At 37.5% G+C, this 12,261-nt stretch overlaps 1 pseudogene; it reads left to right on the top strand.

The window, feature by feature from the left end:
- The window catches only part of LOC149180829 (receptor-like protein 35), a 38,943-nt pseudogene extending 27,695 nt beyond the window's left edge, over nt 1-11,248 (top strand).
- Nucleotides 11,249-12,261: the final 1,013 nt, after the last annotated feature.

The raw sequence follows: 12,261 nt of genomic DNA, 5'->3' as shown, positions 1-12,261 counted from the left end.
CCAAGATGTTGTGCACCTACTAGCAAATGTGTTGGATGCATTCAATAAACCTCATTGCTTTATCAGCCTCATACTGCACATGTGTGGATTATATCTATGTAGTTGCATGAGGCCTGGCAACATCAATCAGACACAATGGTTGAAATCCCAGACCCACTTTAAAGGGACTGCGGTCAGTCGAGCTATGGAGAGCTATGTTATAATTGTGTCGCACATAAGGAAGGATCTCATCCCAGGTTTGTGGATGCTTGGAGTTGTACATCCGTAGTATGTGCACTATCATCTTGTTAACGAACTTTGTCTGGCCATCAGTTTAGGGGTGGAATGTAGTCAACTTGGTGAGCTTGGTGTCTGATAATGTCTACAGGCTCGAATAAAATGTGCTCAGGAACATGTTATCTCGGTCCGATATAATGGTTTGCGGGATCCCAAAATGTACCCACACTTGTTCAAATAAGAGTCTTGCAGTGTCCTTTTTTGTGATACTCTTCTTGCAAGTCACCAATATAGCCATCTTAGAAATTTTGTCCACAACCACAAATACATAGTCATTCCTATGCTTGGTAGAAGGGAGGCCAGATAAATAATCCATGGAGATGGATTCTGAGGGCTGGCTGGGAGTAGGTAGAGGAGTGTATAGGCCTAGTTTTTTAATGGTTGTCTTGGCGATGGCATAGACAGTGCATGATATGATATATTTTCCAACATCCCCTCAAAGTCTTGCCCAATAAAAATACTTTTGTGATATAGCCATAGTTTCTCCACACAAAAGTGTCTTGCAAGCCAACTGTAGTGCACCTCCCAAATCAGTTTGGCACACTCGCTTGAAGGAACACAAAGGTGGCCCAAGTAGCATAATAATGCGTCTTGGAGGTGGAAACTCTAGAACTTGCTTGCCATCCACTATCATCTGGTACGTGGTGGTGAACTTTGGATCATTCTTATACAACTGCTGCCATCCAAAGGTCTCATGGCCACAAGAGTTGAGAACAGTAGTTAGTGCTACAGCTGGGGGCTGATTGAGGAAATATGCAACATGATTGGTTTTGCCCTTCTTTTATTTAATATTCAAGTTGAAGTGTTGTAGATATGTAGACCACTTCTAATGGTGATGGTTTTGAAACTTCCTTTATGTCTGTATAAACTAAAGTGGTCGGTGATCAATGTGGATGTTTGTCTCCTTCCCCATATTGTAATATTTCCATTGTCGTAAATCCTGCACAATATAATACATCTGTTTATCATAAGTGGGGTACTTCCAAATGGTATCGTAAATTTTCTCACTATGATAGGTCACTGGGTGCCCTTGATAGGTGAGTATTGCACCAATAGCATAGTCAGAGGCATTAGTATCATTTTCAAATGGTTGTTGCAGGTCTGGAAATGTGAGTATAGGTACATAGAAGAGGCAGTGCTTCAGTTCAACGAACACCTTTTTTTGGAACTTGGACTAGGAGAACTTTGTTTTTCTTCGCCCTTAGTAACCTGACTCAAAGGCCAAGTGATATGGGAGAATCCCAACACGAACCTCTAATAAAAATTGGCAAGGCCCAAAAAGATACAAAGCTCTGTTACAGTGGTTGGGGCTGGCCAATCCCGAATGACTTGGATCTTAGCTGGATCCACATGCATTCCTTGCTCACCTATGATGTAACCTAGATATTGGACTTGGCTCATGCCAAAAGTGCATTTCTCTAATTTGGCACATAGTTTATGTCGCCATAGGGTGTGAAGGACCTGTCGAATGTGTTGCAAGTGCTCTTCCCAACTCTTCCTGAAGATGAGGATGTCATCCAAATATACAACCACAAATGTGTTGGTGAAGGGCCATAAGATGTCATTAATTCGTCTCATAAAAGTTGCAGGGGCATTTGTCAACCCGAAAGGCATGACCAACCATTCAAAAAGGCCCTCCTTGGATTTGAAGGGGTCTTCCATACATTTGTTGGCTCTATTGGAACTTGGTGATAGCTAGACTTCAGATTGATCTGGCTGAAATACTTGGCCCCCTTGATCTAGTCAAGAAGGTAACAATCCATGGGATTGGATACTTGTTCCTGATAATGATTTTGTTTAGTGCCCGATAATGAATGCAGAGCCTCCAGGTCCCATCCTTCTTCTATAATAGTACAATCGAGCTCCCACAAGGTGAGGAACTTGGTCAGATGTGCCCTTTTTGTAGCATCTCCTACATTTTTGCTTGATCTCTTCATTTTATAGAATGGAGCAGTGATATATCGACCCATTGGGTAGAGGTTCTCCAAGATTCAGATCAATCGAATGCTTGAACTGATAATGCAAGGCTACCCCTATGGGTGGGGAGAAGATGTCCCTGTATTCTTCCATGACCTTATCCAACTGCTTCTGGTGCATGTAGGAACCCTTCTTGGGGGCCATGGATGTGGCCATGATCTTCCCCTTATCTTGAGAATGAATTAGAAAGAAAACACATTTCTAGGTTTGGGAGATGATCTTACTGCATTTCTTACAAGAGATCAAAGAGATAGCGGTAGGCGGGGCTACCTCTGGTATCCTGTATAACTTGTTGCCCAAAGTAACAATAACAGTGTGAGGCTTGAACTCATACACAACATGACGCTTCCACAAGTATGGTTGGCCTAATAATACATAATAAACTTCAAGATGAGAAACGTCACACGATACCTCATCTATGAAGAGTTTGATGTTGTAGGGAAGATGACATTGTTGGCTGACGCATATATCTCATCCTTCGTGGAGCCACTGATGGTGTATGGTTATAGGTGTGGTGTGCTCAATAGGCCCAAATACTTAACAACCTCTACTGATATGAGGTTCTTTTGGCTCCCATTGTTGACAATGAAATACAACTAAGACCCTTTCATCGACATTTGTGAGTGGAAGAGATGGTCCCCTTACTTTGGATCTTCAGGCTTGATCTTCTGGACCTTGTTGGTGGCAACGGTGGCATTGGGCTCTGTGTCAATAATTTACTTCCCTTTGTCATTCCCCTTGTCGGGGTCTGACTCAGAGTCGAAATATGCATTTGACTCCAAAGCATTCAACTTAGCCACCAATGATTACTTGGCGTGACACTCAAATGTGTGGTGAGTGGGGCTCTTGTGGAACTCACCCCAGTTCCTTGTGTCTTTCTTTGTTTTCGTGGTGCTACTATTTTCTGCTGGATTTGATGGGTCATCCTAGGTCAGCCTGCCTTGGCTTTGTCCTTCCTTTTGTGGTTTGGGGGTGCCTTTTCCTTGCTTTAGATTTGCAAATCCAAAGTCTCGCTTCTTTTGTTTAAATTTTTTGCTCGATCTTGACAGTGTATCCGTAGGTGCCAAGAGAGGAGATGTCTAGGAACTCCATCTCATCCTAGATGTATTTGTGTAGATAGTCGTGGTACTTTAGTACCAAATTCTGCTCATAATCCTTGATACCCAACTTCGTGCAAAGAGTATGAAAAATATTTGTGAACTCCATCACATCTTGGTCCTTTCCATGCCGCAATGTGGTCCATTTTATGTACTTATCTTCATAGCCCTGACAATGTAATGTTGTTCCTTGATGGCTTCTTGAAAAGAATTCTAAGTGTGTGTAACTGAAAATAGTGAGGGTTCCCTCTCATCCCTCTACTCACACTAGGGTTCCCTCTCATCCCTCTACACTCCTAGGTTTCCGAGGAGTGAAAAAGTAATATTTTCCCTATTGGAAAAATCATGAACCAAAAATATCCTTCCAAAAGATTTAACCATTTATCTATGACATTTGCATCTATCTCGCCTTAAAATATGGGAATGTCAAAGTTGACTTGTGCCTTAAAGGGAGTGGCACCTCCAAGTTGTTTGTTGGATGAAGATGCGTCGCTTGTGGGCATCCACCGAAGGATCTGGGCAAATTTTTCCATCATCTCATTCCTTTGTCACTCAAGGTATTCTTCGAGAAATATTTTGAAAGGATCTCATGTTCCCTCATCTTTCTTTTCTTTTGCCATGGGAGGTTACTAGTGTCAGTGATGACGGTCTTGCAAAGGTTCAACCAGTTCAAGCCCTAACTCCTTATACCCCAACCTCATTGGGGGCATGCATAAAAAACAGATAAAGAGCAGATCGTTGTGATAACACTGATTCAAATTTATGAAGGAATGAAATGAAATACATATTTAAATAGAAACACAAAGCTACAATGAAAACAAAACTTCAATTAATTAAAACAAAGCACTAAAAATTGTTTACATGTAGAATGGAAATAATCTAGCTCGAGCGATAGTAGCTTTTCTATGAGAAGAGATGTGGTAGCTACATGCCTTCTAAACTATGTTATAATGATTCTCATAGGCCTATTTATTATTGAGAAACAATGGAAAACCCTAAACATCCAAAAACCTAACCCTAAGAGATGAAACACCAAAAGTATGTGGGCCTCGTTGGGGTAAATTAGTACATCAACTTCACGGGGTCATAACTTTGGCATATGATCTTCGTTTGATGCATATGATGCCTCTTTAGAAATATTTATTCAAGGACTACAACTTTTGACTGCAATCCTGCAACATAAGTTATAGGTATGCCCTTTTTCTAAAAAAAACATCATTTAGGATCTCAAAACGACTCTGGAAGTTAAGGACTCGAAAAGTTTCCAAAAAAGTAAAATATGCTACAATTAAGAAAACTAAAAGAAAAAACATTGGGGGTCCAAGTGCAATAGGCAGGTAGCCACCATATCCACCTGGATCAACATCCTAAAGAACTATCGATGGCACAAAAATTGTGAACAAAATCACAAATTGTTGTGAATGTAGTCATGCTTTCATTGTCTTCAATCCTCACTGACAAAGAATGAAAAAGTAGCTCAAGACCATAACTAAATTCTTAAGTGTCATTTTGCGGTCATTGTATAAAATCCAGTACCTACAAGGGATTTATTTTCCACAAATATGCATACTCTGAAAGGCATCCTTTCCAAGAAGCTTTCTAGCTTGTTTACTATCAACTAACCATGGATATGAAGACCAAAGTTCATTGAAATTCACAATTATCTCTCCAGTTTGGTTCGACACTCTTTAAATGGATGATGCACTACTATAATTTGCAAAATCTTATGAAAGAGAATCAAGGATCATAATTGAATATATTATTTCTCAAGAAGATATCAAAAATATTATGTCACTTCTTTGTTATCGTAGATGGGTCAAGCAACCTCAGCTGGATCAGAAGTATTTGTTGGTAATTATTCATTTTCAAATTTCTCATCATCCAAGAATATGACTTTCCAATATTTTCTTAATCCACTTCAGTAGACACTCAACTATTTGAACATCTTAAATTGATTCTATGCCACTATCCACTTTAGGTCCCTAGATACCAAAGGCAAACTTGGACAGTGGACCCCAAAGTAGCAAGGTATACTGAGAAACAAAAGATATGTCACACAATTTTATATTTAATTGTGATACAAAGTACACCTTAGCCAAAATAATTGTACCAGGATACATTGCATCACATCCATTAAAACCTAGAAACTTGTTCATAGTGAGACTTGTAATTTTGACAAGCAAGGCACTGAGAAACCTCCAACCCTCACAAAAAATTAAAGCTTGGAATGCAAAGAATAAAACTTTCTTCAATTTCAGGGTGAAGTATATCTAAGGCTTCCAACCTCCAAGCATGCCTAATAGCTATAAAATCAACTTTGATAAAAATGTGGCCCCACTTACCAATATCATTTTTCATACATGGCAACCATAACTAAGAAAGAAACATTGACATAATGTGCAAGCCTGTTACTTCCCACGACCATCACATATGAATGGACTTAGGAGGGTATTTACTTAACAATTTTTTTTATTTTTTGAGTCAACAATAAGTTCTATCTTTTCATCTAAAAGATGAAGAAACTCTTGTAAATCAATGCCCATAGTAGCATAATATTCATACGTGCAATGTTGTTGGAAGACCAATGAATTTTTTCACTTCCAGTAGAATTATCACTACTTTCAATGTCTTCAGTTTTTACCATGCTTACTCTGGTTCTATTGCATGATTCTTCATCTACATCTCTTTCTTTGAATGAATGTTCTTCAAGAGACACCTCTAAAGAAATTTTATTGATGCATGGCTCTTGCTTTTCACATTCGGGAGATTCAATAGGTAAACCACTTACTAGGTTGCACTGTGGAAAGTCCACCTTATTCTAACCTTCAGCCATATTTTTCAAATTTCTTAAAGGATACATGTATATGTTCCAAGACTCCTAAAACATAACGTCGTTGTTCTTCTACATTCAGTGAGTTGTGGTCTATAACATGCATAAGAATATATTCTTCTGTCACTTCTTCTAAAGTTGCATGAAATACTTATAATAACTACATTGGTGGATCAAATATAAAGCCAACTATATCACTTAGAAGTGATTTACACCTTGAAGGAAGAAATATATTTGTAGGTGTGGGTCCAATGTTGTAAAAATTTTGTCCTTAATGTAAAGATCACTTTGTGAAAGAGTTTCCACTAGCGATTATTTCCCAACGTTTGTATATCCAACAACTACTACAATATGAAGGTCATGACCATGTCCACTGCCATGCCTCTTACGTGACGCCCGCTACAAGGCTTGTGTCCTACAAACTTCTTTTGTTTATGATAATAATTGAATCCTCATCTTAAGAATCCCTGGATTTCAAAAATGACATGGTTCCCAACTCCATGAGGATATAATAGTGTAGGATGAGTTGACATTACTTTGTTCACTATTAATGCACAAAATGTCACCTCTTCCTGTAGAACTTGTGAATGAATCACTTAAATCTAGTAAATTAGAAGCTGCAACATTGAAGCTTCCTTATTCATTACCTTCTTGACCTCCATAATCCTCTAAAATATTCATTTCTTCATCAACAATAAGTCTGCTTAAATGGACATGAGAAACGACAAATAGATTGCTTGAGTCTATTAAATCCAAGAGGATGAAGTCATCATTTCTGAACAACAATACAAACCCAAGAATAGCAGGAATACCAGACACATTTAATGCTAGGTGTCTAGGAGAACTAAATCGTGACCTTAAATAAATAATCCTTTCCTTGGTGTCACACACTAACACTTGCAATCTATTTAAAACAACCCCCTTTCTATGAAGGATAATATCTAAAATAAGAATGAACCCTCCTTTGCATGAAGCCTTGTATTCAATTGCAACAAAAATCATACTCCAAATTGTACTCCATCTTGTGATTGTTTCTCTAATTCTTCTTGACCCTTGTTTTGTATCAACAACTTGCATTATTGACCCCGTTGTGTATAATAACTTCTTTTCAACAATGTTGTTTCCAACTGAAATGGTAACTAGAAACACTACCATTATATCTTCAAAAGCCACAACAACAGTAGCTCGACCCCAGAATAATTTATTTAATGAATGGAACTCCTTTTACTTCCGGAACTACAATCCTACTTCTGTCAATTTCTCTTCTAAGAATGCCTCCTCTTCCATTGTATTTCAAGCATATATACATTAACAATTGTGTGTGTCCCAAAGAAGCATGAGTCTTGAGAGCAAAGATGATTAACTACACATGCCACAAATCATAATGCATTCATGCAAAATGAGGATGACGGTGGAGAACATCATGCAGGTATAAATGACGTGCTTTGTGAAAGTATGGTCACCCACAACTTTTGATGATAGTTGTAACATCCCCTCCCACATTTACCCAATTTCATCGGCTTACAGGGGTAAACATGAGATGGAGAGTTACTATGACATGATCCAACCTCCTAGCTTCATTTAAGGAAGTGGGGCCTATAAATTGACCACAAACTGACAACTCACAACATCCCTCAGGGCTACAAGACACTTAGGGGCCAAAGGACCACCCCAGGTGACCAAACCTTGAGTTGGGCTGCATTTCTCACAACTACCTAGAACTGCTTGATACTTCTCAGAATCATTAATGACATGACAACAAGGTTAAATCTTCAAACTCGAATACAAACTTGACCTAGAGTGACCAGAACATACTAGCCATTTCATCAAACACATGGAAAACATGTAAGCTACAGGTCATGGATGCATATCTGATCATAAAAGTATGAGATTCATCCAAGAGTCGCTGAGAAGGCCCTATGCGCTCTCCACATAGTTGCAACAACACTTATTAGTCCATATATTCATCAACTAATCAATAGCTAAATAATTCATGACAAGAGCCATAAATGATACACATCATATAACCAACATATAACCAGAAAATAACCAACATATAAACCATGGTAGAACAACCATAAGATTACCATCATAATCAATACATATACTCATAGATCACCATAGGAAAATGTCTCATATTAAGATAGGAAATACCAACCAAGTTAGGAACTTCCATGTACCACTCAACCATATATTGGGCTAAACCAAATCTCTCTTTCAACCAATCACCCTCATGCCATATTCCAAGCATGAATGTGGAATCTCATGGAATAAACCAAGACAAACCAAACCAGGGATTCCAGCGGCCAAATCACCTCAACCCTCAACCAGTGATTCCACCTCACAGTCAGACTAACACTAACCATATTAGTCTTTACCCACGTTGTCCAGGGCTTTAGGAACTAATAACTCAACCCATAACCTTCCAGGTATACCAGATCATTTGTCGAACTCGACTCCAGGGACTAGTAACTCAACCCACCAAGGGTTCTAGAGCGTTTGTCCCAAGCTAGGCTCCAGGATTAGTAACTCAATCCAAGTTGTTCTAGGGCTTCCATAGTGTTTGTTCCAACCCACAACCATAAGGAATTATGAGCACCAATCAGAAAACAATGAAGTGGAAAAACCCACAACCCCATGGCTATCCATGAAATGACAAGGAAAGGCTAAAACCACTGTCAATCCAAGAAAATCCCATGTCAATGACAACACATGACTAGATAATCAAATGCATATACCATACATCCATAAACCAGCAAGGAAATAACAAATGCGACTTGTTACCTGCAAAGCAATCCAGCTGTAGCTGCTGATCCACCTATTCCCTTGCACTTTATTACTTTCCTTTGCCTTCTTTTTCCAAATCTAACTGAATGCTAAAAAGATCCAAGCATGCTCCAAGAATTCTCTATGTGTGCAAGAGTATGAGATAATGCAAGAAGAAAAGCACTCCCAAAATTGAACTGACAAAAGCTGTGAACTGATCCTCAAAAGCCTTTTTATCATTGAGGCCTCTATTTTCTTCGTTTTTCTTTTAATTTTCCTCACATGCAAATTTGTGACCCTTCATCTCCCTTTTCTCATATTTTCCTTTATTTCATAAATAAAATGTCAATTAATGCCTCTTGTGTTTGCCAATTTCCATAGCCATAAATTAATCACGCGTGATACCCATCACTATGTTTTTCCCAACATTCCACTTGGAATATGTGTCCCATGACCTTGGTCTTATTTTTTATTTACATAAGAAATCAACCAAGGGTTGTTACAATAACTAGGCTAATTTAAGGATTTCGACCAAATCATGCAATAAGAATAACTATTAAAATCTTGAAAAGCAAGGGGGACCCACAATTTTAGGTATACAGGCTAAAACTTTTTGGGGGTGTTGTAGCAACTACAACATAGTCACAGATCAAAGGTTAATATTTATCTCAAAAGTAGTTATGCCCTTTATTCCTTTTAATTAAATTGATTAATTTTAAGAAAATGTTATATGAACAAATGTCATATGATGTGAGTTATGGTTTTTTGGGCATGTGGTATCAATAAGCTATGGTATCGTGACACAACTTGTTTACAAATTAAGAATATTTGTAGCAAAGTGGAGATGAATCTATGTGGTTATGATTCTTGTTACATGTTTTTAAAAATGTGTATATGTTTAACTTATATATTAGTTATTTTTATAGTTGATAATAATAAAAATTTAAAATATGGTATAATTTAGTTAATTACACCGAAGGTGTTCCTCTATGGAGTTGGTTGGGCAAACACTGTTCATCCCATCCAATCTGAGGGGTTCATTTTCATCTCCCTCAATTAAGTGAGAAACAGACACATGGATTTTTTTTTTTGCATTTTGTCGTACACATTTTTACCGATTATTTCACAGTAACATGGGATGTAGAGATTTCAAGGCCCTAAAGGATTCCATAGATGCGAATTTTATTGAAGTAGGTTCATGTCTCAGCTCATGGAAATTTTCAGCAAATCCCTGTGATTCGGCCTTCAGAGAGATTTTCGCCTGTGGCTGTGATTCGGCCTTCAGAGAGATTTTCGCCTGTGGCTTGAGATGTGAAGGAGGGAGAGTAACATAAGTGGCTTGATGCGATGGAGGGAGAGTAACATAAGTCCCTATGGACGAGTCAGGATATAACGACACTCTGTTGCTAGACATTAGCTAATCAAGTTCTCTGTAAATCTTGGACCTAATCTCCTAATCTCCCAGGATTATTTCTCTGGCTACATCCCTGGTTCCCTTGCCTCTCTGTCAAATCTAGAATAGTTATCTCTCGATGAAAACGTGTTGGATGGCCCAATTCCTGCACCATTCAACAATCTGACAAGTCTCGTTCAACTCGAATTAAACGACAACAATCTCAGCGACAGGTTCCATGTGTTAAGCACCCTAGGGAAGTTGAAGTTTTTGGACGAGAGCAATAATTGGTTCTCCATATCTCTTCCGGTAGACCTGCCCCCTTCTATGGTGGAGCTTATCTTTAAAAACAATGGACTAAGTGGATAACTGTGGCTTAATCAAGTGAGTCGGGAATTCTTCAAGTGGTAGACCTGAGCCATAATGAACTGACATGACCTTTGTCGTTCGGATATTTCGCTCATTCGACTGTGCAACAACTGACCTTGTCTTATAAATGATTTACTTCATTACAAGTTCCCGGTAGTTATGGCACATATAGTCAGATGATTGAAGTGATCTTAAGGTACACATAGTACATGGCCCTTTGCTCGTATTCATGGCAACCATGCCCAACCTCTCTGCACTTTATTTGCAGTACAATTACTTCATAGGAACAATCCCCCTCCAATATGCAAAGGGGGTTTTAGCTAGTATCATCCGCAAGGAGCCTTTGGTTCTATTGTTTCTTGCCAGCAAATTTCTGTTCGAAGAAACTTCGACCCCCTTTATGCATTTATCACCAAATGAAGTAAATGTAACATTTGGGGATAACTGCCTGCTCGACTGCCTAGAATTGTTTTTCTTCTGTCAGGGAGGCAACCAAAAGGCATTATCCACTTGCAAGGTTTTCACTCGTCTGTGATTCTGATAACCAATGGATTTCTAGTCTTTGAAATCCGATAAATTTCTTTATCTGAGCATTCTATAGTTTTAAAAAATGTGATTCACAATGATAAGTATACCCACTTATTCTCTTGTACAATCTTGATCTTCGTGTTGGTTGAGAGGAGTTTCAAATATTGTGTATTGTCTGAGAGGAGTTTCAAATATTGCGTATCGTCGTTTGAATCTTGATGGATGTGACTAAGAAATTAGTAATTTAAGCTTCAGATAATAACCTTTCATTTTTCTGTATTTCTCTCTCTCAGTTTCATAGAGCAACCTTTCATTTCTATGTATTTATGTAACCTTTCATTTTTCTGTCTCTAAGTTTCATAGAGCAACCTTTCATTTTTATGTATTTATGTCTTTTAAGTTTCAGATAACAACCTTTAATTTCCTTGTCATACTTTAATTTTTGCAGAGCAGATTACTCTCTAATTTACAATTAGTCAATAACCTTTCTTCGAAAAGATTAAAAGTAAAAGACATTTTATTACATTTGTATTTATACTTTTATCATTATTTGATGAAAACCACAGAATGGAGAAAACCTATTAATCCACTTTTCTATATTTATAAAATTTCCAATTCATAATTTTTATTCTTTTTGACCTTTATAAAATCTCTTGAGAGCTCAATGACCTTTCAAAGAATTCTATTATTTACCCAGTGATATATATTTATAATTTTTAGATAATTTTGAAAATTTCTCAATTTTTTTTCATTCTTTACCTTATATTTATAATTTTTAGATAATTTTGAAAATTTCTCAATTTTTTTTATTCTTTACCTAGTGATAGATATTTATAATTTCTAGATAATTTTGAAAATTTAATGGCCTCTCATTTGTACAAAGAGCTACACAATTTAAATTGCAAAATTATCAAATTAGTTTTCACAAATCTCTTGAGAGCTCAGTAACTTTTCAAAAGTTTTTATTCTTTTGCTGGTGATAGAGATTTAAATTTTAGTTTTTAAAATTTCAAAAAAATTTGGCT

Source organism: Pinus tabuliformis, chromosome 3_2 (assembly GCF_031772625.1).
Source record: "Pinus tabuliformis cultivar Carrire ecotype Pingquan chromosome 3_2, CPIR1, whole genome shotgun sequence".
Lineage (NCBI taxonomy): Eukaryota > Viridiplantae > Streptophyta > Pinopsida > Pinales > Pinaceae > Pinus > Pinus tabuliformis.
Note: the sequence above shows the minus strand (reverse complement) of the source record. Positions and strands in the feature narration are given on the sequence as shown.